The 25,981-nt window shown below is 36.6% G+C and overlaps 1 protein-coding gene and 1 long non-coding RNA gene across 9 annotated transcripts in view; one reads left to right on the top strand and one right to left on the bottom strand.

The window, feature by feature from the left end:
• Positions 1 to 20,495, bottom strand: part of LOC131504757 (uncharacterized) — a 36,694-nt gene extending 16,199 nt beyond the window's left edge. Inside the window, exon 1 of the long non-coding RNA XR_009258142.1 lies at positions 20,126 to 20,495. This is a non-coding gene — a long non-coding RNA (uncharacterized LOC131504757). The remainder of the gene's footprint in view (positions 1 to 20,125) is intronic.
• Positions 1 to 25,981, top strand: part of LOC131504751 (BEN domain-containing protein 5) — a 1,495,810-nt gene that overhangs the window by 717,257 nt on the left and 752,572 nt on the right. The window lies entirely within an intron of this gene.

The raw sequence follows: 25,981 nt of genomic DNA on the forward strand, positions 1-25,981 counted from the left end.
ATATAGATTCCTGCTCCACTTCAGATGCACTGTATCAGCATATTTTGTCCTTGGGATACACATAGGAGTCTGCATTTTTTATAAGCTCCTCAGGTGGTTTTTAAAATTTTTTTTAATGTTTTTATTTATTTTTGAGATAGAGAGAGACAGAGCATGAGCAGGGGAGGGGCAGAGAGAGAGAGGGAGACACAGAATCCAAAGCAGGCTCCAGGCTCTGAGCTGTCAGCACAGAGCCCCATGCGGGGCTTGAACTCACGGACTGTGAGATCATGACCTGAGCTGAAGTCGGATGCTTAACCGACTGAGCCACCCAGGCGCCCCTCCTCAGGTGGTTTTTATGCACAAGGAAGTTTACAGCCTTTAGAGGTACATACACATAAGAAATTCTGAACAACATAACAGGCATTTTCATCAACAGTGGAAAAGTTTACCATAGCAATTAAGTTAATTTTTGCAAGCGAAGTAACCTGTCAAAGGTCACACAGAAAGTTGAACCTAGACCAGAACTTATTTCCTACCATCCAGCCTTTTTTTTCCTGCTACACCTAGTCATCATAGTATTACTTCCCCATTATTTTGCAATTGTGATCAGATTGAATTGATTTCTATCAGACTACTAATACCAACTCCTATGTACTCAGCCTATAAAATGATCACTTATTCTCATATGTATCTGAGATGTATAACCTACATGCTATCTCTATCTTCAAATAAGACAGACTGTATACAGTGTATCACATAGTGTAGTACAGAGTGCTCAATACAGTTAATATCCCTTTGTATTTTCTCAGACTCTTGCCTATTCTAGACTAAACTTCAGCCTTTTTGCATGACTTGCTGTTCCCAAAATATATTCCCCAATACATGTCATAATATTTGACATATATATTTGTGTCTAATCAATAGAACATTTAGCTACATTATTTTCATCCCTTTAAATGACTTAAGCATAGTAAAATTAAAAGTAATGGTAGTTGTATATGTGTCCTCATGCAAGTATAGGAGCACAGATGATGATTCTCATCAGACTGGGGAGGTCTTTCTTTATTTCATCTTCTTGACCTACCTGAGAGTCCCCAGGAGGAATGAAGGGAAAATCTATCACCTGCAAACAGAATGGTTGGCTAGAGAGGTAGGTGTGCATCTGAAAACATGATAACAGTGCACATCGGGAGCCTAGCACATTGTTAGGCTACTGGGCTAGCACTAAGTAGTAGACACAGAATAATAAATTTGGGTAACATAAAAGAATTTATAGGATTTGTTGTTCCAGGCATTATACTTGTAGTACCTTTTGTCTTCACATTTAACCCTATTATGTTGGGATCATTCATTGCTTTTATTTTGCAAATGAGGAAGTAGAGGCCAAACAGATTATATATGTTGAAGCCAGAATTCTGACCCAGGTCTGTTTCTCTGCAAAAATTACATTATTTTACCTCATCAGATGATTTTAAAGTTTATCAAATAGACTACAGCTGTATTCCCTTGTTGAGGGTCAAGGTGTTGGGTAGGAGTGATTAGTGACAGAGACAGTATTTTCTGGATGGGCCTTTGGAAAACGGACAAACTTGCCATATATGGAAATTTCCATTTGTCATAAGAGAACACATTACAAGATGACTTGGTTCAAGAGTACATAAGAATCTCTTTCCAGAGAAATTCTTTCTTCTCAGTCTCATCTGGTACTGAATATTTGCACACTCTAAAGTTATGGACTTGGAAGATATTCAAAGAGAATGTAGTGGAGAGACACAGAATCTGAATTCATTTTACCCTTATGTAAGTGATGTGAACTTCACTAGCCTCTACTTTCTCATCTGAAAAGTGGGGCAAACTGTAAAGGATTATGATGATGAAATTTGCCATAGTATCCCCATAGGATAATCAGTCTTGGTAAGATCAGACACATATTCTCAAGAAAATTCAAACTGAAAGAGGAATTAAGCAATAGGAAACAAACAGTAGGAACAGAGGAAATAAATTTTCAGATGAATAATACTGTATTTGACCTATCATTTCTCTATCCCCACATACCCTTCAAGAAGAACTTGTCACAACCTAGAAGAAACAACCCTATGCACCATGTGATCTCAACCCCAAAACAGATTAGCATTAGTTATGTGATCCAAGCTAAAACCAGTCTCATTTTCTTTTTCTGGAAATTAGGGAATTTGTTGGTTGACTATAAAAAACAGCTAGAAAGTCTGATTGATTTGGGCCTAAGGCCAACTTTGTAAAGGATATGATATCCACATGGAAGTAGTTGAGTAGAAGAGTCTAATGAAGAGGGAGAAGAATGAAGTGAACACATATCAGAAACAAGGGACTGTGAGGCTGTCTTTGTAATTAAATGAAGGGGAGTGCTGTGTTCACCATTTCTCCTTGCTTCCTCCAAAAATAAAGTAACTATAGCGGGAAAACAAACAAACAAATAAATTGCTTCCGAACCTTTGTCAAAAAAAATTTTTTTTAAGTGAAATATCCCCCCCGCCCTCACAAAAAAGGAGGGAGAGAGAGAAACTACCTGGCTGTTTTCCAATAACCATGAAGTCCATTTGAGGTGCAGAGAAGTGCTGATTATCTTTAACATTTTTAAGATAAACCCCACTTTTCTGAGAGGAGCTTGAGTGGGTTTCTGATCTTTACAAGCCAACAATTCCTAAGCTTTCATTATGGATCTTTCTCGCTCAGTAACTGAACAGATCCCTTCCTTGCTTTTTAAAAGCCTGCTATGTAAATCAAACATTCACATGAAAGGTGTCTTACTCCATTAGTGCTGCTATAACAAAATAGCACAGACTGGGTAGCTTATAAACAATGGAAATGTATTTCTCACAACTCTGCAGGCCAGAAGTCTAAGATGAAGGCTCCAACAGAGTTGGTATCTGGAGAGGGCCCACTTCCACATAGATGGCCGTCTTCTCATTATAACCTCACCTGGCAGAAGGGAGCAAAAGACCTTTCTGAACCTCTTTTATAAGGGCACTAAACCTATGGTTAGAGCTCTCAGGACCTCATAACCTCCCAAAGGCCCTGCCTCCCAATTCCATCGCTTCAAGGGTTAGGATTTCAACATATGAGTTTTGTGGGAATTGGGGAGAAGGCAAACATTCAGTCTATACTATTCTGTCCCTATCCCCCCTTTCATGTCCTTTTCACATGCAAAATACATTCATTCCATCTTAATAGCCCCAGAAGTCTTAACTCACTCCAACTTGAGCTTAAAAGTCTGAGTCCAAAGTCTTATCTAAATATCATCTAAATCAGGCATGTTAAGACTCAAGGTAAAATTCACCCTGAGGCAAATTCCCTTCCAGCTGTGGAATTATAAATCAAACAAATTATATGCTTCTAAAAATACAATGGTGGGACAGGTGTAAGACGGACATTCTCATTCCAAAAGGGAAAAATAGGTAAGAGGAAAGGGGTAACATGTCCCCAGAAAATCCAAAAGTTTACGGCTGAAAAATAATCTCTGATTCAAGGCTCTGCCCTTCAGGCCCCCTGGGGAAGAGTTCCTGCTTTCTGGACGCACTGAAGCAAGGTTTGGGTCACCAAGGCTCTGGTGGCTCTGTTCCCATGGCTTTGGGTGGCCCTGCCTCCATGAGTTTGCTGGGTACAGCCCAAGCTGCAGCTCTCATAGCATGAAATTGCATGGCTCCTGCTCTCCCAATCTGGAATCATGTGCTGGTGTTTCTACCAGTTTGGGGTTTTCAGGGCATCTCATTCTCTACTCCTCCTCTAGCCTATGCCCTATTGGAGGTTCTCCGTGGTGGCCTTGCCCCTGCTGCAGCCCTCTCAAGGTGGCTCCTTCCTTCAAAATCTAGGTGAAGGTAGGGGCACCTAGGCAGCTCAGTTAGTTGAGGGTCCAACTTCAGATCAGGTCATGATCTCACAGTTTGTGAGTTTAAGCCCTGTATCAGGATCACTGCTGTCAGGGCAGAGCCCACTTCAGATCCTCTGTCCCCTTTTCTGCCACTTCTTCCTCACACACACTCTCTCTAAAATGAATAAATATTTATATTAAAAAAATGTAGGTGGAAGGAGCCACGATCCTTGTGCTTTGCTGGGTGTAACTCACTGCTGCACCAGGGCCTGCTGGAATTGTATCTGGGGGCAGCCAAGAAGAGTGGCACTGGAATGTGGGAAGTGGAACCTGTTACATGAAGCTTGATGTGACACAGGGACAGTAGTGGCCCCTTCTTTGAAATTAAGTCCTTGCACTATGAGCTTGTGATGGAAAGGACAGTGCCAGTGATCTCCAAAATGCCTTTGGAGTCATTCTTCCATTGTTTTGGACAACAGCTCCTGGCATCTGTTTAAATGGCTGATCCATACTAATCTCCTAATCAAATTTGGCACACTCTTGTTTTCTTTCCTGAGCAAGTTTTCTCATTCCTTTCAAAATGGATAGGTTGAGAATTTTCCAAATTTTTGAGGTCTGTTTCCTTTTGATTAACAATTCCATTTTTAAGTCATTTCTCTACATACATTTTACTATAAATGGTCAGGAGGAACCAAGCCACCCTTTCAACACAAATTTCGTTGTTTACAAATTCTGTCTTCCACAAAACAATAGGACATGGACATGATTCAGTAAAGTTCTTTGCCACTTTATAACAAGGATCAGCCTCCCTCCAGTTTTCAGTAACATATTTGTATTTCTGTCTGAGACCTCATCAGAATGGCTTTACTGTCTATATTTCTACCAATATTCTGTTCCCAACCACTTATATATTCTCTAAGGAGACTGAGGCTTTCACTACAGCTCTTCTCTTTCCTCTGAGCCTTTATCAGTCTGTTCACAGCAGTGCAAGCTTTTTCTACTGTGCACTTCAAAACTTCCAGCCTCTACCCAGTACCCAGTTATAAAACCACTTCTACAATTTTAGGTATTTATTATAGCAACATCCCATTCTTGGTATCAGTTTTACTTCTTAGTCCTTTTGGGCAGCTGTAAGAAAATACCATAACCTGGGTAGCTTATAAACAATAGGAATGTATTTCTTAGAGTTCTGGAGGTCGGGAAGTCCAAAATCAAGGCTCCAGCAGATAAGGTGTCTGGTAAGACCTGCTTCCTCATAGATGGCTGTGTCCTCACTTGTAACATCACTTGGCAGAATGGGGCAGGGGTAATTCCTTGGGTGTCTCTTTTTTAAAAAAATATTTTTAATGCTCATTTATTTTTGAGAGAGAGAGAGTGGGGGCGGGCAGAGAGAAAGGGAGACACAAATCCAAAGCAGGCTCCGAACTCTAAACTGTCAGCACAGAGCCCTATGCGGGACTTGAACTCACAAATAGTGAGATCGTGACCTGAGCCAAAGTCAGAAGCTTAACTGACTGAGCCACCCAGGAGCCCCATCTTGGGTCTCTTTTTTAAGGTCACTAATCCTTCATCACCCCCACCAAGACCCCACATCCTAATTCCATTACCTGAGGATTAGAATTTCAACATATGAGGGGTGCCTGAGTAGCTTCATCAGTTAAGCATCTGACTCTTGATTTTGGCTTAGGTCATGATCTCACAGTTCGCGAGTTCAAGCCCCGCATTGGGCTCTGCACTGACAGCTCAGAGCCTGCTTGGTATTCTGTCTCCCTCTCACTCTGCCCCTCCCCTGCTTGCTCTCTATATCTCTATCAAAATAAATAATAAACTTAAAAAAAGAATTTTGACATATGAATTGGAGGGCAGGCAGAAATTTTGAGTCTATAGCAAGAGGGATAGAAAGGACTTTTACTGACCTGGGTAGTAGGGACCAGAAAGATGAATTCTAAACCTAACTCAATGTTGTGCCATAAAAATAATGAACTTTGTTAGTTTCTGAGACCAGTAATGAAAATATCAACTACGCAATAAAGTAGATGTTGATTATATTCTTCTTATCTCCTTTAATGACATCATAATGATTAGCTTTTTAAGAAGCGGTACATTTCCTATAATGTATACATAACTCATTACACATGTCAATTTATTGAATCAAAGAGAAGCTTCAAATAGGTGCCAATGTAATTCTAGAAATCATAATTAAATAATTTCATTAAGTATAGTTTATTGTATAAGTTGAGATTAGATCCAGACATCTTGGGTTCATGTATTGGCTCTAATAAAAATAACTTTTGGTTATTTAATCTCTCTGGCCTCAGTTTCCTAATCTGAAAAAAATGACAATAACAGTACCTATTTTATAGCATTGTGTAAGGGTTAAATTAGTTACTTTCTATAAAGTGCTTAGAGTAGTGTTGGCACATAGAAGGTGCTCAGTCAATGTCAGTGCTATTAGTAAATTTAGTTCAACTTAATAAAACATTGGAGTCCATTATTGAACAAAAATCCTGAAAAACAATTTTTTCAGTAATAATTATGTGTAACATTTGTAATTTGATTTATATAACATGAAAAGTCCTGTTATATACACTACTTATTTTAATTTTCATTTTCACAATAACCCTACTGATTTTTCATTGCCCATATTCTTCAGATATTGAAAGTGAGGTTCATTGAAGAGAACAACAGTTATTCTGGAGTTATTTTGGACAGGTGGCTAAACTTAAATATCCTTCATTCTACCTAGCACTTGTAGGCTGTAAGATAAAATAAGGTGGTTCAGAGTGTGATCCAGATGACTTTCCTTTGTGGCTTCTGCTTATTTTCTAAGCCCCATCCACCTACCTATATTTTAGGCAGAGTTGGGCATTGGAAACCATCTATAACCAGGTAACCTATGGATTGCTTCCCTGTAGCTGCCTGTCTCCTTCAGCTACCATCTCAAAGATTCCTCAAGTGATAAATTCCCACAGGTTTTCTAGCTAAGTAGTTCAGACCGGATGGAGTCCATGAGTATTTATCTGTATGGAATCTTAGATTGAGCAATACAATAGACTTGTGTCAAATATAAGTCTTTAAGCTGAAATCTCCTTTACTTCTTTCCTTCCCTTCTCTCCATCACCCCATGCCTGCACCTTTCCTTCTCTCTCTTTTTCTGTTGCTCTCTTCCCATTTGGATTTGGCTACTATCCTCTTTGGTAGAAATGTTGTGTTTACCTAAAAAGACTATGTGGCATAGCAGAAAAGTTTTAGTCCTTATTTACCATAAATTGTAATAAAAATAACTATCATTATAGAGTTAAATTAGTTGGTATTAGGTCACTTGAATGGTGAACTCCCTTAATCCTTACAATATATAGGTATTATTAACAGCTTTATAGAGGGAGAACTGACCCTAAGAGAGGCCATGAGGCCCAAGATCTTCTGAAGCCTATATGTGTATTCTCTTCACTGACACTCTTTCCCCTAACTCTGTGTGACATTAGATAAGTCACATCTCCCCATTGCAACCTCAATTCCACTAATATAAAATAAGGGAGTTAAGCTAATTGTCTCTAAGTTTCCTTCTAACTCTAGCAGTTTAATACCACTTATTTTGTAAGAATTACCCCCAAAATAGAAAATCTAGATATTTAAAAACTGTTAAGACATGTGTCAAAAGTGATGATATTTTTAAAGTAAAATAAAAAAGTGCATTTGAAAGATAGGAAAAAACATCATTGTTCATCAATTTCCAGAGTTCTTTCTTTTACAGATGCCAATACAATGTTAAATGCTACCATAATTATAGTGTAGATTTTCTCTTAATTACTACTCTTTCATTGGCTTGCTCTACAAAGAAAGGGGGAAAGGGGTGGAAGAAAAGAGGAAGGTTCACCTTTCAGTGAGGTGACTGTCTGCTTTTCCTCTGGAGAGGAAATCAGCAAAGTCTAATTGTTCCATAGCCAGGAGTAATTAGGAGAGCTCCTAATAGAAATAATCCTGTGAGTTGAGGGATATTGATTAGTGAATGTCCACTTTACAATGGGTATTGATACATCTATGGACCTTTCTTTTGTTAATAATTAGTAAACATTATCTGAGCACCTATTTTGTACCACAAATGAATAAGACATGGTCCTTGTTCTCAAGGAGCTCCCAGGAGGAGAGGGATAATAGGTTGAATTGTGAGCATTCAAAAATAATTACCCAGGCACAGAGAGTTCCAAGAAGGCATTTTTAGCAGTGTATGTAGAACAGCACAGTGAGCTAGCCATCATTTCCATGGCTGAATTGGAGCACACAAATGGCAGAGATACGTCTCAAGAGACGGGCAGGGATGATCATATAGGGCACCAATTGCTGTATTAAAGAACTTTGAATTTGTTCTGAAGACAATAGGAAGTTGTTCAAAGGGTTTCAGAAGGGATGATACAAGGTCATAATTGTCTTGTGGAAAAAATGGTGGCCCTGGTATTATGCTGAAGCTATTAATAGAGGCCTGTGGGCCTTCTCTTCAGGGAGGGGCTATAAAAAACCATACCAACTCATCTCCAGGTTTGTTACCAAATTAGATTAAAAGATTTTTTAAATTTTTGTTTATTTATTGTTGAGAGGAGAGAGAGAGACAAGAGTGCGAACAGGGAGGGGCAGAAAGAGAGGGAGACACAGAATCAGAAGCAGGCTCCAGGCTTTGAGCTGTCAGCACAGAGCCTGACGTGGGGCTTGTACTTATAGATTGTGAGATCATGACTGAGCCGAAGTCAGACGCCCAACCAACTGAGCCACCCAGCCGCTCCTCAAATTATATTTTAAAAATAATGGCACAGAAATGTCCATATCTTATTATGTTTTATTACTATATATCTAGCCTCTGTTTTGTTTGTTTGTTTGTTTACATTTTCAACATTGCAAGGAAGAAATTATTGTTTCTCATTTTCCCAATTAAAGAACACAGAAGTCTGCTGAAGTTAAATACTGACTCAGGCCACAGAGTAATGGCAAAACTGGGAATCAAATTTAGGTTTCTGTGACTCCAAAGTCGCTGCTCTTGCCCTTTGCTACATCTGCAACTACAGGCTAGATCTGGAACTTGACTCCCAAACTTTGATTTCTAAGGAAGTCCACAAATTGCTAAAAGAGGGTTAGAAAAATAATATTTACCTTCACTATATGATAAAAGAAAATTGTCGCCAAAACCAGGTAAAAGCATTACAAAAAAGGAAAACTATAAACCAGTGTCTATTGTGAACATAGAAACAAAAATGTTGAATAACATGCTAGCAAATTGAATCCAGAAATGTATAAAAAGAATTATATACTGCAGCCAAGTGGTATGTTAGGAATGCAAAATTGGTTCAATATTTGAAAATTAATTAATATAATCTACCACATCAATAGGCTAAAGAAAAGAAAATACTTGACAAAATTCAACACCCATTCATGATTTTAAAATAAAGTCAGTAAACTAGGACTAAATGGGGAATTCCCTCAACTTGATAAAGAATATCTACAAAAATCCTGTAGCTAAAATCGTACTTTGTAGTGGGAAAATTGGATGTTTTCCCCAAAGATCAGGTAACAAGGCAAAGATGTCCCTTTCCCATTCCTATTCCACATTTTACATACTTGAAATCCTGGCTAATGTGAAAAGATGAAAGGGGAACAAAATATTTACAGTTTGGAAAGGAAGAAAAAGCAAGTTATCTACTAAAATAAGTGAATAAAATACATGTTTATCATATGAAGTAAGTAACATCAATTATAACTAACTTCAAATGTTGCCTTACTATTTACAATGTGTTTTCATTGACACTGTCTTACTTGAGTCATTGAGATGGGTTTTTTTTTCTTCCTGTAATTTAATCTATTTTGTAGATGAGTAGTAATGGTTAAGAGCAAGGGCTTTGAGGGGCGCCTGGGTGGCGCAGTCGGTTAAGCGTCCGACTTCAGCCAGGTCACGATCTCGCGGTCCGTGAGTTCGAGCCCCGCGTCAGGCTCTGGGCTGATGGCTCGGAGCCTGGAGCCTGTTTCCGATTCTGTGTCTCCCTCTCTCTCTGCCCCTCCCCCGTTCATGCTCTGTCTCTCTCTGTCCCAAAAATAAATTTAAAAAATGTTGAAAAAAAAAATTAAAAAAAAAAAAAAAGAGCAAGGGCTTTGAAATCAAATAGGTCTTATTTTGAGTTCCAGTGTGCCACAAGCTATATGACCATGGGCATGTTACTAAATATCTGGACATGTTCTCTCATCTGTTAAATGGGAACAGTAAGACCTAGTTTAGAAAAATTGTTTCAAACAATAATGGTATTTCAATCCAGACATACCACATACTAATTCTGTTTTCTTAGGTATGGTACTTATAATCTCTGAGCTGCAGTTTCTTCAAATGTGAGATGAAGATAATAATAGAGCCTACTTCTTGGGTTTTATTTTTATTTTTTGGATTAAACTAGAAAATACTCGTAAAACACTTGTCATTGAGTCTGTCACACAATAAACACTTAAATAGCAGTGGCCATTGTTATTATTGTTTTATCCTTTGGTCCTATTTGATGATAAATGAACAAGGGACTGAATAAAGGGTTATGGGCAGGAGAAGAAGGATCAGTTCAGGAGAGAAGGCTGGATATACAAACAAATGGCAAGATTGTAGAGGACCATGAATGACAGAGAGGAAATTAAAAATTTAGAACTTTGGAGGAAAATGAGTCAAAGAAATTTTCCGTTGGTCCTATGTTCCTGGCCAGTCTTCATGGAGATAAAGCCCCCATGTCAGGAAACTTATGAATAGTTTGGATCTCAGTGGTAGATTCTTGATTATAATTTCCCAGGAGGTTCTGTCCTCTACCTTTTCCCAGGATGATTATTCCAGTCAGGAAGAAGGAGGGAGGAGAGGCCAGGGACCTTAGTGACCCAAGGCCACTAGGAAGCAGTGCCAGCACCTGCTGCTGTTCAGGGAGTAGGATGCAGTCCTGATTTAGCATGACCGCTGCTGAAGGCTCCTTGGAGCTTGGCCAGCTTGCATCCTTCCTGGGGTTCTTATTTTGCAATCTGTTTGCAAATAGAAGGAATGCTGCCAATTTGACTGGGGCATAGAATCCAGCAGAGATGATGATGGTAATAACTCTGCAGTGGCCAGGCACTGGTGCTATCAGGGAACCTGAGGGGAGAAGGGGGTGTCTGATTCTTTGAATAACAATTCCTGGCCCTAATGGCCTTAGGGTGATGGGTGGGACTTTCAGCCCATTCTCCTCCTGGGCCAGCATCTGTTCCTTGGATTAAAGGAAAAGCTGCCTGTTTTCTTCCAGAAACAGAAACCTATGTGTTTAGCAGGTGAGCAAACTTATCTCCAGCCCAGGTCAATCTATTCTGACAGAGTAAGAAAGAGATAGAGATAGATAAGCCCTTGAAAGGAATTTATGGAAGTGTGAATTTTGCCAAGTCTGTATTTTACTGCTTGGAGAGGGCTGGCTCAGGGTACTAGGTTAGACTGGCAAATTCAAAGGCAGACGGTCCTGCCTACACAGCAGCCTCCTGGCCGGAAGTCGGGGGTGGATCCAGATGGGAATCATATGCCTGTGCCATGTGTGTTTGCATTGGAGGGGAGAGAATCTCATGGCTGACAACGTTCTTAGGGCTCCACGCAGAACTCACAGCATGATTGAGGAAACTGCTGGGGTGGTTCTATGCCCTGAATTTTGGGAAATTGTAACAAGCACAGGACTAAGTACTTAAACCTAACCTGGCCCCGTCATCTCATTGGATACCAGACTAGAAAACCTAAACAACTCCAAAAATCCACTCTTTCTTATTCCTGTACAACCCATAGGGAAACTGTCCAATCCCACTGTCTCATGCTTTTTCAGTTTCACCCTTCCTTTCCATTCCAGGATTCAGATTCAGTGAATGTTTAAGCACCTACTAAATGCTGGAAACTAAGTGCTACAGGAAGGAGGAGTGGTTATCTCCATCTTACAGATAAAGAAACTGAGATTGGTCACATAGCTACTAGATGGCAGAATCAGGATTCTCTGTTCCACAGCCACTGTCATCCTGTGCTTACCTTTTAAGTTTCAGCTCTTATAACTTCCTCAGCATATTCTGCCATCTGAGCCATAGTGCACTGTTTTTTAATTTCCTGATCATTTCTTCTTTAACCTGTATCATTTACCCAGACTTTTCTACTTGTTTGAAACTCTCTCCTCCTCCCTGGCCCCTCAACACCCCTAATTTCCCGCCCCCAGTTTTATGTTTCTTTGTTTGATGCATTCTACTAATTTTTCAGATCTTATCCTAGCTATCACTGACTTCAAGGAATTTGTCTTTGGGATATAATATTAACTCAGTAAAATGTTTTAAACTAAGTGAATAAAGCAAGCTTCTCTTGTTCAGATGTGAGACAATGGAACAGAAACTAGGGATCAAGCAAAAATAGGAAAAGAAGAGGGTGAGAGCCAGAGTCTAGAGAAACTGAGTTGAAAAGATGAACTGCCTTGAATTTTTATGGAGTGCCTTTGGACTTGTACATAGGCAGGGAAGGAACCATTAAAAATGCTGACCAGCTTGGATAACTAGGGTAAAATATTGGGTCTTCTGCCCAAAGACCAGATCTAATGTGGAGTCTAATGTACCACTTAGTTGAAAGCGTCTATCATTTTCAGCAAAGCTAACAATATATTTTTCTGGAGTTTTCCCTGCATTTGTGACATTGACTGAGGTTGCTGCTGACAGTGTTGATGCACAAGAATCTCTGCCTTAACTAAGTTCATTTCCCAAGGACTTACTCCTTCACTTTTTGGCAGCTAGGTGCCTACTTTTCCACTTTGATAAGCCTAGAGAATTCAATTCAATTTCTCTAAGGGTTTTATCCTCCTATCTGCCCACTACAGGCAACTCACAGGGCCATGACCTTTTCATGGGGAAGTTGTTATACAAGAATATTTTAAAATCTCACAGAGTTACAGACTGTCAAAACTATTAAAAGCCTTAGAAATCATTTAGACATGTTCCTATCAATGGGAATGAGGTCACACAGAAAAGCAGTGGTTAAATAACTCAGGTACTGTGACTCTTTGGGACTTTCTCCATGGTTCCACAACCATGGTCATTAAATTTGATGTGAGAAGAGATGGGGACTGAGGGGGGTGGGGGGGACCTGCTTAACTGCACAATTAGAGTTACCAAAAATATGACTGGCTTTAGAATCAGATTCAAATTTGAATCTTGACTCCATCTCCACAAGCTTTGCAACCTCAGAAATGTGACCTAATGTTTCTCTGTTTCCTCACCTGTATAATAGAGATATAGATATTTACATAGTTGTTAGGAAGAATGCTGATGAGTGCAGAATGCCTAAAACTTTGTAGGCATTAGCTACTGTGTATTACGGTAGGTAGGTTGTATTTTTTTCAGATACTTGGGCAAAATTGGGATAATTGAAACATTTTTGAGGGTCTTGATTGACAAATCATCTGTCTTGAGAATGCACAATTACTCGGGTTCCTTTCAGCAACTCCAAGTTGTCATTCTTTAGACAAAGACATGTTGTCAGAGAAATTCATCATTGAGTGATATTTGGGCTTTGTTTACATTGCTTCATTGAGTTATTACTAGGACTCCAAATTGCTATGGAAGATTAAAGATTTCACAGGATTTCAGCAAACTATATATGTCTTTCTATATGACAGCCTTTGAGCCATTGAGTGAACTGCTAAAATTTACTTGAGATCTGCCACAACTGCTGAGAAAGGAGTTCTGAGGGGTGAAACCCACCATCTAAAGAGACAAAGTGCCACACTTGGGCATTTTCCATTGGAAAGTCATAGAAGTCAGTCATATGCAATCTAACATTAATATTTCAGGGGTAATGAAAGTAGTCTGGACCTAGAATTGGGAAGCCTGGGCTCCAGTCTCATGTTTTTTTATTGACCAGAGTGCAGTCCTAAACACTTACATAACTTTACTGTTTAGTTTGATTCTAGGATCCTTCCCTACACTCTGCCATTTTACATCTCTATTCCCATGCCCATATTTTTTTCTGTCTGAAATGTTTTGCATCATCCCCAATCCTTAACCTTTACCTGGAAACTTCTTCTGTCCTTAAAGTCATAGTTCAGAAAGTGCCTTCTTTGCAAAGATATCTCTGATATACCAGGCTAGGATTGGTCCTCTCTTATGATTTCAGACTCCATTGCTTCACTCTGCCAGTGCATTGTAGACAGTTATTTACATCTACCTCTTCCCTAATGTACTGTAAGGCCCTTGAGGGTAGGGAGTACATCTTATTTTTTGTTATCTTATCAATGCTTATACTTTAGTGCGTGCAACCTCCAGCAGTAACTGAATGATAGATAAGATTTGAGTAGGCAGAAGGGAGTAAATCAGGGAGACCTAAGTCATGAGAACAAAGACATGGAGGCTGGAACGAATGAGAATCATACATTTCATTATTTTACTTATTCATGGATTTACTTATGCATTCATTCACTTATTCACTTGTTTAGCATGAAGATGCAAGCGGAACCTACTGAATGCTAGGATACAAAGAATAAAAAGAAGGTTATTCTTAAGAATTTTCCATTTTGGGGGAAGAGGGATACAGACAATAAACATTCAACAATATAGCATCGTGATTGCTGTGAAAGACATGCAGGCTGCAGAGAGAGTACAGATGAGGTACCTCTGTGAGCTTGAGGGTTAAATAAAGCTTCTTGGAGGAAATGACACCTCAGCTGAGACTCGGAACATGAGTAGGAGTGAACCAGGCTGACAGGAGGAGAGGCATTCTAGAGCTATGTTTGGGGCTGTTGGTGAGCCAGATCTGGCAGAAATAGAGAGTCTAGTCTGGAGAAGCTAGGGGCATTAGATTGAAGAGACTGACTTAGTGACTTGGGATTCAAAACCATATATAGATATGTGAAAACACAAACTGAAAATTGTGGAACTCTTGTAGACATGCCACAGTTGGCCGAGGGAATCATTTTGGCAAGATGTTAGCTGACGTTGTATTGGTCTGATCTTGTAGTAGTCCCTTTTCTCTAAGGAAAAATTTAGAGGAAATACTTTCTTTACGGAGAATTGGTCTGTTTTAGGAAGAGAAGTACCTCAGTTTATCTCCTGTGATGAATTCCATAAGTATAAGCTTAGAATGTAACACTTGCATACACTTCCATTTGCTCAGGGGGATCCATGTGGATTTCGGAAGTTTCTGAATAGGTTGTTGGGACAAGAGCCTTGAAAAATCAAACTATAGATAAGTACTTCAAAAACAATCTGGGCAAATAAATAGCAATGAGAATAATTGGTAGATTACAAATGTACTGTAGTCTCCTCATAATACCAGGAGGTACATATTATTAATGCCAGTTTTATACACAAGGGGATAAAACTGAGAAACTTTATTTTCTCAAAATCATGCAACTAATAAGCGACATAGCCAGAACTAGTACACAGTTTTTCACACTCTCAATTCTGTGCTTTTTCTACTATGTCATAAATTGTATGTCTCGAAATTTCAGGATCTCTGCTGTTGGCATTTCTATTGCTTTGAAACTGTCGAGGGTAAAACATTCAGTTACATAATTTGACATTTAGATTTATCTTTTTTTCAGACCTGAAATAGTCATATTTTTGCCTACCAATTTGGCTTTGTAATATTTCAGTTTTAGTTTTGTATTGGCCCCTGGTATAAAAATATGCTATCGTCCTAATTAAAGTACTGGCTTACCTCTCACAACAGAGATTTTCAAGAAAACTGCCAACCATTCGAAATAATTTATGGTCATTCACATGTTTTTCTCACTTAAGCTTATTACTATTTTTAGATGTATTCTATATTATATAAATCTTTTAGTGCTGTTTTTAGTGTTGATCTGTTGTTAAGGAGACAGTAAAGGTTCTAATCAATTAGCAGAAGTTGGCAGTAGAATCGCAAATTTTAGAGCTAGAAGCGATATTAACAACTATTTATTCAGAATCTCTTCAGGGAGTTATAAATATTAGTGAGAAAATTTTTGGAAACTTCTTTTAATTGAAGACTAGCATATATATATATGCTCCAATCTCAAGTATATAGTTCAATGAATTTTTACAAATAAATAACAATCAAGGTAACCACTCCCCTGGTCAAAAATATAGAACACTGCCAGTTACCCAGAAGACTTGCTTCATAACGCCTCCTTTCAGTCAGTACCCCCAAATTTAATAGATAGTCTATCAAATTAGATTAGTTTGCTTATTCTATAACTTCCTATAAATGGAATCATACTGTATATGCCCTTTTTAATACGTATATTTTCATTCAACAATATGTTGTCCATATTATTTTATGTAGCAATCACATATTCTTTCTCATCAATGTATAATATTCTGCTATACCACAACCAATTTGATTTGATGTGATAATGTTTGGTTTAGTGCTTCTGTGTCTATGTTCCTGAAAGAGACTGGCCTATTAGCTTCTTTTCTTGTAATTTCCTTAAAAGGTTTTGGTATCAAGGTTATGCTAGCCTCATAAATGATTTGGAGAGATTTCCCTCTCAGCATTCTCTGAAAGATTTTGTGTGAGTCCCTAAAATGATTAAGTGAATTCACTAGTGAAGCTATCTAGGTCTAGAATATCTTTAAAGGAATGTTTTTAATTATGGATTTAATTTTTAAAATAAATATAGCACTTTGGTATACTTGTTTTTTTTTCCCCTCAAATCTTTTCTCCCCATTCCCAGTAGAGTTATAAACCATGCTGCATTGCAGTTCTCCCTTGTAGAGTAAGCAGAGTATATTTCTCTGACTATTCATGCTGGGCTTAGACATATGACTTGATTTAACCAATGGAATATTAGAATATGTGATGGAAGCAGAGGCTTTATATTTGAGTGGTTTTGTTTGGTCTCTTCTGTCATTTACGATGAGAACTTATCCTCAGATAGGTGCTGGTCCCAGATTGAGGAAATACATGGCAAACTAAATCCACCCAGAAGTCTGGGAGGTGACCCTAGCCAATATCAGCCAACCTAAACAGAGCTATAGTCTGAGCTTTAGAAAAACTTTTGGCTTTGTTGGATTTTTTCTACTCAGTTAATTTTCTGTTTGACTCATTTTTGTTCTTCTGTCTACTGTACCCTTTCAACTTACTTTGCGTTGTACTTTTTTGCTTTGTTTTTAATTCTTTAGCTTCATGTGATAAGCCTAGATCCTTGATTTAAACCTTTATTCTATCCTTATATATTCATTTTTAAGGGTACAAATTTCCCCCTAAGCACTACTTTAGCTACATCACATGTTTTAAACTGTTGTATTGTTATTATTATTCACTTAGTACAAATGGTTTCACTTATTTAATAAGTATTATATTATATATATATGTAAAAAAATGTATAAATTATGAGTATAAAGCTCAATGAACTTGTACAGGAGATCACACATATGTTGTTACTACTTGTGCCTCTCTTCCCTTCAAATCAGTACTTTTTCCATCCTGGCCTCAAGCACTATAGCTTAGTCTTGCTAGTATTTAAACTTCATATAAATATAAGCATAACAGAAGAATTTCTTTTATGTCTGCCTTCTCTGGTTTCTTATATTCAATATTGTGTTTCTGAGAATTGTGCATGTTTGGCATATAATAATTTTTACTACTAGATAGTATAGTTTGTATATGCTAGATTTTTCTTATGATTGGTTGATTGATTGATTGATTGATTGATATTTATTTATTTTAGGTAGGCTCCATGCTCAATGTGGTGCTCTACACATTCTTGCACATGTTCTCTAATGCACTTATACATGTAATTATGTCAGGTATGTAATTAAAAGTAGGATTTCTAACTTCCAGAACATTTGTAGTTTCACTTTTATTAGATACTATCAGTGTTCTAGAGTGACTGTCTCACCAGTGGATGAGAGTACTGAAGTTGAAAATATTTTATTTTCATTATGATGGGGTTTTTTTTGTACATTGGTTATTTTCCAAATATTTGGAGATTTTGTGGTTGTCTTCCTTTTGCTGATTTCTTGCTTAATCCCATTGTGATCAGGAAATATACTCTGGATGATTACAGTCCTTTGCAGTTTTTTGAAACTTGCTTATGATGTAGCATGTGGTCTATTTTGATAAATGTTCCACATACACTAGAATAAATAATGTATATCACAGTTGGTGGATGTTATGTTTTATAAACATCAATTATATCTAGTTTGTTAATGAAGATTTTCATATTTTCTATATCCTTATTGATACTTTTGTCTGTTTATTTTATTAGTTACTGAATGGTAAGTTACATTTCTAACTATGATTGTGGATTTAATTCTCCTTTTACTTCTGTAATTTTTGTATATGTATTGTGAGACTATGATTTTAGGTGAATTTAATTTTAGGATTGCTATGTATACCAACTTCTTTAATTGCCCTTTTTATAAATGTTAAATGGGTCTCTTTATCTCTCGTTGTATTTCTTATCCTAAAGTCTAGTCTATTTGATATTAATATAGCTATATCACTTTCTTTTGTTTTAGTACTTTGTAAACTTTTCACTTTCAACATTTCTGTATTCTTATATTTAAAATAGTTTCTTGTAAATAATGTAAAATTTTTGTTTTCTATTTTTTTATTTATTTATTTTGAGAGAGAAAGAGAAAGACAGAGAGAGAAAGAGAGCATGAGCAAGCGGGGGAGAGACAGAGGGAGAGACAGAGGGAGAGGCAGAGGGAGAGGCAGAGGGAGAGAGAGAATCTCAAGCAGGCTCCACACACAGCACAGAGCCCGAGAGCCCCATACAAGGCTCAATCCCATGAACAGTGAGATCATGACCTGATCTGAAATCAATCAAATGTTTTTATTATTCTTATTCTCATTCTAATTTTTATTCTTATTCAAAATGCCTTACAGCCCTACTACAACTTTTCTCAGTAGCCTCATTTGAATTGTTTCTGTAGCTCAGTATTAAATGTTCTTTTACCATCTCCTCAATAGTCTTTAGCTTCTGTTTAGATTATACATCTATCCTACCTTTTCTTTTTTTTTTTAATTGAGATATAATCAGCATATACCATTGTATTAGTTTCAGGTGTACAATGTAATGATATGATATATGTATATATTATGAAATTGTTACCACAATAACATTAGTTAACACCCATCACCATACAGAATTACAAATTTGTGTGTGTTTTTGTGTGTGTGTGTGTGTGTGTGTGTGTGTGTGTGTGTGTGTGTGATGGGAACTTTTAAGACTTACTCTCTTAGAAATTTCCAGATACACAATTCAGTATTGTTAACCATAGCCACAATGCTATAAATTATATCCCCAGGACTTACTTATCTTACAAATGGGTTTGTATCTTTTATTATTAATTTTTATCCTTTCTATTAGCTTATTTTATCTATTTATTAGTCTTTTAATAGTAGAAATTACATTATAATTTAAATGAATACTTCTACCACTTTCTGGGTAATACAGGTTTTGCATAATATTTTAACTCTATTCCCCCCCTTTTGCTATTACTTTTCATATATTTTAAGCACATATATTATATAAATACACATATACATATATATATTCTTGTATATACAGTTGTATATGTGTATATGTGTATATATATTGTGTATTGTATTCACATGGATATGTTCTTGTATATACAGTGTCTATGTGTATATATGTTGTGTATTGTATTCATATGGATATGTATTATATATATTTATGCATACACATGTGAGTGTGTGTGTATTTAAACACTTAATATGTAGATTTATCCACATATTTATCCCTTATGTTAGTACTCTTCATTTCTTCCTACATCAATATGTTTCCTTCTAGGATCATTTTTCTTTTGCATGAAAAAGCTCCCTTATTATTTCTTATAGTCTAGATCTTCAGATAGTGAATGTTTTTTTCTTTCTGAAATGTGTCCAACTTAATTTTTGAAGGATATCTTTGAGTACAGAAGTGTAATTGTCAGTTTCATTTTTTCATCCAACACTTGAAAGATGCCTTTCCACTGTCTTCAGTTTCTGTTTTAATTGGGACGTCAACTCTAAATTTTATTGTTGGACCTTTTAAGTTATATGTCATCTTTTTCCATATTCTTATAATATTTCTCTTTGTCTTTGGTTTCTAACAGCTGTACTATGATGTGCCTATGTCTAGCTTTCTTTGTATGTATCCTATTGGGGTGCATAGAACCTCTTGAACCCATGGCTTAATGTCTTTTGTAAGTTTGGGCAAATTCTTGGTTAGTATTTCTTCAAATATTGCTTTTGTTCATTTTCTCTCATATTTTTCTGGGATACCAGTGACACAGATCTAGTTCTTTTTACCATACCTTATATGAGTCTGATCCTCTTTTTGTAGTTTCCATCTCTTCTTCTTTCACTGCTTTGAGTGGATATTTTCTCCTGATGAATCTTCCATTTCACTGTTCCTTTCTTCTGGGTCTAGCGTGTTATTAAAACTCATCTATAAGGTTCTTAATTTCAGTTATTTTTTTTTTAATTTCTGGATTTCCACTTGAGTATTTATCTACATTCCAGTTCTCTGGTAATTTTTTTTCTTTATTGTCTCTATTTTCTCAAAATTGTTAGTTGTTTACTATTTTAAAGGCTCTGTTGATACTTGAAATATTTAGATATAGTAATACACCCCCCCTTATCTGCAGGTTTGCTTTCCATGTTTTCAGTTACCCATGGTCAATCACGTTGCAGTCTGGAAGCAGATGATGCTCCTGACATAATGTCAGAAGGTTAATAGTAGACAAATATTATTACATCACAATACCTATGTTATTCATTTAACTTCATCTCATCACATAGATATGTTTTTATCTCACATCATCACAGGAAGGGTGAGTATAGTACAAGATATTTTGAGAGAGAGAGAGAGAGAGAGAGACACCACACTCACATCTTTTATTATAGTATATTGTTTTAATTGTTCTATTTTGTTAAAAGTTATTGTTGTTAATCTCTTACTGTGCCCACTTTATAAATTAAACTTTATCATAGATATGTATGTATAGAAAAAAAACATAGTATATATAGAGTTTAGTGCTAACAGTGGCTTCAGACATCCACTAGAAGTCTTGGAACATATTCCCTATGAATAAGGGGATGGTTACTATAATCAGTGGGTCAAGTTTCTTCCTTCCTTCTTTCCTATCTTCCTTCTTCTCTTCCCCTTCCTTCCTTCCTTCTTTCCTTCCTTCCTTCTCCTCTCTCTTCCTCTTCTCTCTTTCTTTCTCTCACCCTCATTTATTTCTGTTTCTTGATATGTCTAGTAAATTCGGTTGATGCAGGATATTGTATTTTTAAATTTTGATGATTTTATTGATATTATTTTCTTCTGAAAGGATTCAGTGTTCTTCTGACAGGCAGTTAGATTTTGGAAAGATTATCTGTATCTAGTCAATGCTGAATTTCAGATATTTAAATTCAGGTATGTTTGTCTTGCCCTTACTCCAAGAGCATAGTCCTTCTGGTATCTCAAATAGTGTGGAATATTTACTAAGGTTTTCCATCTTTGTGGACCCTGAACTCCAAACTGTTTTTCTGCAGTACTTTGAGACTGTTAAAATCTTCACTTAGCATTTCAACCTCCTTGATGCTGTTTTTTGATTGGTTTATTAGCATCTCACCCTAGTTATGAGCAGCTTAAAATTTTGCAAATGACTGGAAGTGAAATTACATACAGAATTTTGATCTCACTTTTCTATGATTTCTTTAATTCCCAACTGCCTTGGCAGCCCTGAAAGGCAGTCTTTATTTTGCCAAGCTCATATTCACTAGATTCAGCAAATGTTCTCTTAAAAAGCATTTAAAGGTGTTTTATATAGTAGAGTCAGTTAGACACATACCATCTTATCATCTCCCTAGAGTCTTCTGCATAGTACATATTTCTTTTTTTGATACACATATCCCTAGGCCCATTGAATAGAAATGACAGAATATTTTTATTTAAATTATAATAATGTAAAATATTTTTTAAAAATCATAGAATTTGAAGTTAGACAAAACCAGACTTGGGTTCCATTCATCCGGTCTCCACTACATAAGATATATCATCTTTAGGAAGTATATTAAAGAATCTGACTTTATTTTTGACATTTGGCTGCTAACATCTTTCAAGCCTCCCTCCCCCACTTTCCCTTCTGCCCCACATCTGGGCAAACTGATAAGGAAGCACAGGTGGACCATCCTTAACACTGGCAGAAAGTTCAAACCACACAAGCCCTTGTTGTGTACTTGAGGATCCTCAACCTGCCCCAGCCCCTAACCACCATAAAACTTCAAGAAAGCCTCCTTTCCTGTTATCTCAAGCTAATTTCATACCAGTTTGGGAGACTATTCTGCCCTTGCAGAAATCCTCATTCTGTGAGTAATAAACCTTTTTATATCATTTTCATGCATGTGTGGCATCATCATTCTCAGTGTCCTAAACAAATTTTGGTGGGAGAGTCTATCCCATCTCTGAAAGATGACCAAATACACAGTTTCTCAATCTCTTTTTCTCCATATTACTTTCCTAAGCTGTAAAATGAAAATAAGATTTATCTGTAAGATTTTTCTAAGTGTTTGAAATAGTATACAATACAAAAGTGCCCAGTCATTTCTTTGGAATTTAATAGGTATTCAACAAGTGTATATAAATAATGATTTTAAGTCAAACAGACCATAAACTATCTTACACTCTATCCCCTGGCCCTTTATTTAATTTTTTCATAGTTCTTTTAACTAGCTCATATTGCACTATATATTTATTTATTTACCTGTGTGTTACTTGTTTGTCTGAATATCCCCAACACATAACATAGTTTGAGGCACATGGGCAGAGTCCAGTGAATGTTTCTTGAAAAAGTAAAGGAATTAATCGATCAGATATATATGAAATCTAGAGTTTCCCTTTCTTGCCCTTGACCTCACTTAACTGTCTTACTTTGTCCAAACTCCTCAGTCCATGACTCTGGACTTTAGTCAGTTATCTCTATTTTAGCAATGGGTAAATATAGGATCAGAGATAATAGGAATTAATCCTCCTAAGGTTAAATAACAAGTAAGTGACATAAGGCAGGAAGAGAAGACAGGTCTGCTTTCTCCCAGGCCAACCTGCTTCCCATTCCAGCTCCTCCTTTCACCCACCCAAAAATGGGAATTCTCTCACAGGGCTTTCTTTGTTTGTTTCCAAAATCCACTGAATCATGTTCAATAAAGTAAACACTACTTTTTGGTAGAAATCAACATTTCCTAATTGATTTTTCTCATTTTTCAACAGAATTGTAATTGTCAATTTACTTGCCAAGTCGAAGGCAGCACATGGGTTTGTCATTCTAACCCTTGGAGTAATTTAACTCTACCTTGTAAGACAGGTCTCTACGCTTGTATTATTCTCTGTTGGCATTGTGTTTTCAATCAATCAGTCATGAAAAATTCATGCCCAAGGTAAAGCCCTAGTGAACCACTCTGAGAAAAATGTGATTATCTTTAAACAAAGGAGAGATCTTAGTGTTCTCTGAAATTCATTGGAGAGAGCAGCCTTTAATAAAGAAACATTTTATCTGCTGTTTGCAATCCACAAGATACTCCCACTTTTTCCATTTAAAATTGATCTCTTCAAATTCTAAGGTTTCCAAAACTGCTATAAGCTGAAGCTCCATGATGTGGACTGTAATAATTTGAAGTCTGTAAAAACTCAGCCTGAACCTTGCATGAGTGATGAAAAATGTGTCAGATTTACAGCAAGGTAATGGTGTCAATATAATTAGGATAATGTTGAATCAACTTTTGTTTTATTTAATTTTTTTAAATTTACATCCAAATTAATTAGCATATAGTGCAAAAATGATTTCAGGAGTAGATTCCTTAATACCTCTTACCCATTTAGCCCATCCCCCCTCCCACAACCCCTCCAGTAAGCCTCTGTTTGTTCTCCATATTTAAGTGTCTCTTATGTTTTGTCCCCCTCCCTGTTTTTATTTTTGTTTCCCTTCCCTTATGTTCATCTGTTTTGTCTCTTAAAGTCCTCGTATGAGTGAAGTCATATGATATTTGTCTTTCTCTAATTTTGCTTAGCATAATACCCTCCAATTCCATGCACATAGTTGCAAATGCCAAGATTTCATTCTTTTTGATTGCCGAGTAATACTCCATTGTGTGTGTGTATGTATATGTATATATATATATATATATATATATATATATATATATATACACATACACACACACCACATCTTTATCCATTCATCCATCAATGGACATTTGGGCTCTTTCCATACTTTGGCTGTTGTTGATAGTGCTGCTATAAACTTTGCGGTGCATATGTCCCTTCGAAACAGCACACCTGTTGAATCAACTTTTTAAAACATGTTTATTTCATGTTACAAATTATAAAATATTTTGATCTGCTTATTGAATATTCCTTAATTATGGAGATTCACTGATTCCTTCCTCAAATGGACTGAATCTTAACCCTGGCTTCAGGCTGAAAACCCTTATCTTGGTTCTAGCCCTGACACCAACCTTAAAATGAAATATAGGCCTGGCTATGGTCCTGAAATTGGCTGGAGACTGAGCCTAGACCTCTATTTTATTAGTAACTCATAAGCAGTTGTCCTTGGCTTCAGGGGAACTAGATGAGGGAATTTGCTTGGCTTAGTACAACCTTTCCTCCTGCTGGCAAACAAATTCAAGCGCCTGATCTGATATCAGTAAGTGGCTTGGTCTCTGCCTTGGAAAGCAGTACCATAAAGCTATGCTGTAGAACAGTCATCCCATAATTTCCAGGTGCTTTGGGAAAAGGAAGTTTCTTGCTGCTTCTCTCTCTCTCTCTCTCTCTCTCTCTCTCTCTCTCTCTCTCTGTTAGCATTACTACTTTACTACTTTGACTACTTTATCAATCAAAAGATTTTTATAAAAAATTGTCTTCAGAGGCAAATTGAAAGCATGGATCTTTCTTGTATTGCCTTTTAATTTCCAACATGATTCTAAATGGAAGGAGAGGAGCTTGCTACTTCTTTGTTTAGCCCATATTGTCCAGAACTGAGAAGATGGACACAGTATGGATTACTATATAAAACCCCAGCTTTTCAGTCAAATAAACCTGATTTTATTGGTTTTACCACTTATCAGCGCTGTGATCTTCTCGTTTTACAGATAGGAGAGAGATATTAGTATTGCCATAGAACATATCCATGTTCCACCTCCCATGAACCCAGACAATTTGTAAAATTCTCAAGTGCAGGAACTGATCTTTTCTCCACTACTTAAAGTTGGAGAGTAAAAATCTAGAGAAAAATTGACCAAAAATATATGTAGACTTAATATTTAAGGAAGAATAGACTTACATAAAAAATATTATAGATAATAAAGAAAAATAAGTTTAATACAAAATAGTGTGACTATGAACTACAATATGAAGTAAATGACTTTTGATTTCACTTTTTTACTTCTATTTTCATTCCTTTCTTAAAACTTTTTTTTCAGCTTTACTGAGATATAAATGACATGCAGTAAAACCTTGGTTTGCAAGCATAATTCATTCCAGAAACATGCTTGTAATCCAAAGCACTTGTATGTCAAAGCGTCTTTCAAGAACCATTGGCTTAGTTGTGATCATGTGATGTTCAATATCACATACAACTTGTATTTCAAGACATTGCTCATTTCTCAAGTTAAAATTTATTAGAAATATTGCTCATCTTGTGGAACACTTGCAGAACAAGTTACTCACAATCCAAGGTTTCACTGTATAACTGCTTGTATTTAAGATATACAAGTTGTTGCTTCAATATACTTATATATTGCAAAATGATCATCACGGTAGTTTAGCTAATACCTCTATCACATCATATAATTACCATTTCTTTTTGTGGTGAGGACATTTAAGATCTATATTAGCAACTTTAAAATATGTAATATGGTATTATGAACTACAATCACCATGCTGTTCATTAGATCCCCAGAACTTATTATTCTTATAGCTAAAACTTTGTACTTTGACCAACATCTCCCCTTTCCCCCATATCCCAGCCCCTAGTAAACACTATTCTAGTAAATGGCTCCTATGAGTTGGGTTTCTTTATATTCCACATATAAGTGATTTATTTCCTTTCTTTGGCTTTCTTTTTTTTTTTTCTTGTTTTTTTTTTCCTGCATTGTTTGTTTGTTTGTTTGTTTGTTTGTTTAAAAAG

This window comes from Neofelis nebulosa, chromosome 2, assembly GCF_028018385.1.
Source record: "Neofelis nebulosa isolate mNeoNeb1 chromosome 2, mNeoNeb1.pri, whole genome shotgun sequence".
NCBI lineage: Eukaryota > Metazoa > Chordata > Mammalia > Carnivora > Felidae > Neofelis > Neofelis nebulosa.